Raw genomic sequence first — 3,070 nt, forward strand, 5'->3', positions numbered from 1 at the left:
ACTCCACAGAGTGGAAAGACTGGGCACATTCAGAGAACAAAGCTACCTTTGTTCAGACAACTAACATAATATCACAAGAACATAATAGAAACTTTCAAAGAATATAAACACTTACACAGGAAAAAGTACAAGGTCACATACAACATTTTCCTTCATGCTTCCTAGTATCCACATTATTTAAGCATACAAACAATTCTGTTTTCCTTCATAGCAGTATCCAAACTGACCGCACTCCAGAGGGTTTCAATAGTTCAGGCTTCATTGAAATCCACGGAAAGTATGCATAAACATGGGAACACCAGCACGGCAAACCCCTGATCATTACAACCCCTCACGCGTTTCACCTGTAGGCTTAATCATAGTGGTAACGAATACAGATCAGTATCTCACTTAAATGTGTTCAAGATTTAACACTGCTCAGGTGTACTATGAGCAGCTCCTCCTCATCTGTATTAGTTACCTCTATGATTAAGCCTACATGTGAAACGTATGAGAGGTTGTAATGGTCATGGGTTTGTGGTGCTGGAGTTCACATGTTTATGCATACTTTCTGTGGATTTCAATAAAGCCTGAGGTATACTGTCTGGATCCACCCAGCTGCGTGAGTGACAGCTGGCTCGGCCTATCTAGAGGCAAAGCCAGCTGTACCAGCCCCCTCCCCCGTCCGTTCCGCCAGTCAGGGCTGGAGGATCGGACAGGGGAGGGGAGAATCCCTTTAGGGAGCCGTGAGTGACAGTCACGGCTCTCTGCAGGCACAGGATCTAGAAGTGAGCGAGCGACGATATGTGTTCGCTCACTTCCTGATCTATTGAGCCGACGTGTGACAGTTTAATTGTCACACATCGGCTCGAACTATGAGGCTGAGTGATTTTCACTCACCTCATAGTTCTCCTTTAAATAAAATAAAGACCATCAATAGGTTTTTTTTTCTACCTTGAAATCAATTTTAACACTTTTGCACTTGCAGCAACAGTACAGTTTTAACAAGTTACAACATGTGTTTTCAAGAGTACTATGTCTATATATCTTAAATGGACCTCTAGAGGTTTCATTACGAGGATTTGTGAAACTTACTGCATGTGTGTTGCATTATACAACCCCAATTCCAAAAAAGGTTGGCACGCCGTGTATAATCTACATAAAACAGAATACAATAATTTGCAAATCTCATAAACCCTTATTTTATTCACAATAGAAAATAGAAAACATATCAAATGTTTAAACTGAGAAAATGGACAATTTTAAGAAAAAAATAAGATGGCAGCTACGCGTTTAACAAACGTTGGGACAGGGCAAAAAAAAGCTGGCAAAGTAAGTGGTACTAACAAGGAAGAACATTTTGCAACTAATTAGGTTAGTTGGCAACAGCTCAGTAACATGATTGGGTATAAAAAGAGCATCTTAGAGAGTCAGAGTGTCTCAGAAATAAAGATGGGCAGAAGTTCACCGATCTGTGAAAAGCTGCATCTAAAAATTGTTGAACAATTTCAGAATAATGTTCTTCAACGTAAAATTGCAAAGATTTTAACTATATCATCATCTACAGTACATAATCTCATCAAACGATTCTGAGAATCTGGAGAAATCTCTGTGTGCAAGGGACAAGGCCGAAACACAATAATGGATGCCAGTGATCTTCTGGCTCTTAGACGGCACTGCATTAAAAGCAGGCATGATTCTGTGATGGACATCACTACATGGGCTCAGGAATACTTCCAAAAATCACTGACTGTAAACACAGTTCACCATGCCATCCAGATATGCAAGTTAAAGCTCTATCATGCAGAGAAGAAGCCATATCTGAATATGATCTAGAAACATCTCCGTCTTCTCTGGGCCAAAGCTCATTTAAAATGGTCTGTTGCAAAGTGAAAAACTGTTCTGTGGTCAGATGAATCAAAATTTGACATTCTTTTTGGCAACCATGGATGCCGCGTTCTCCGGACTAAAGAGAAGAGGGACTTTCCAGCTTGTTATGAGCGCTCAATTTAAAAGCCTGCATCTCTGATGATGTGGGGATGCATTAGTGCATATGGGATGGGCAGCTTGCCCATCTGGAAAGGCACCATCAATGCTGAAAGATATATCCAGGTTTTAGAGCACCATATGCTCCCATCTAGACAACGTCTTTTTGAGGGATCAGCATCGAGCCGGCCAAACAGCAGGGAGCAGGCTTCCAAGCCAATCAGGAAGTCAGGTGGCGGGTAATGACACTCTGCCCGGCTTCCTGATTGGCCTGGAAGCCGACTCCATGCTAGGGGAAGTGCCAGTAACGGTACTCAGTATTGGTGAGTGCTGAAGATAAATATCAGTGCTCGATACCGAAAAAACGGTATCTGCGCATCCCTAGTTTTTAGCTACCAGAATCAATCTGAATATTTCATAGCATTAGAGGCTAGAAAAAATCTGTTGTTTTCCATAAGACAGACCCTGTCTGGTGGACTTGCAGTGAAGTAACAGAACAAACAAGAGCAACTAGGTTGCAAAGACTGTATGTATATACACTGAACAAAACTGGCCACCCATTTACATTCACTATATAATTACTAACTATATACAAAGTGAAAGTTTTTATAACATTGAAACCCACAGATGATATTACTTACCTGAAGCTGACCTCTTTCACATAGCCATAAAAAAGTATATAGTTTCCCTTTAAGTTCAAGTTTATTGACGCTTTTTCTCTTATAATGTGTCCACTTTGAAACGCACAATCTTTATTTTAAGGGAAAAAAAATATTTTGTTTCCCATTAGTTCTACTTACAATAAACAGCATCTTTGTATATTTACTTTGCTAAAAGCAACATAACATGAGGGGTTTCAGACTTCTCCACCTCTTTGATCTGTTACCACTGTGGAAATGAACAGAGAAAATCTGACTTCACAGAGCAAATCCTAAACCATAAAACTAGTTTTAAAAATCCAATTAGAAGTGAACCATATCAAGGTCATTTTCCCAGACGATGAAAGGACTTGTTTAACTAAATCATTCACAAGGTTCCATGACAAGAAAAAGCCACTGATTATATTCTTAACCACCATATATCTGTAAAAAGTTAGCATAGATAT

This window comes from Nanorana parkeri, unplaced genomic scaffold, assembly GCF_000935625.1.
Source record: "Nanorana parkeri isolate BGI_ZX_2015 unplaced genomic scaffold, ASM93562v1 scaffold211, whole genome shotgun sequence".
NCBI classification, from domain to species: Eukaryota; Metazoa; Chordata; class Amphibia; order Anura; family Dicroglossidae; genus Nanorana; species Nanorana parkeri.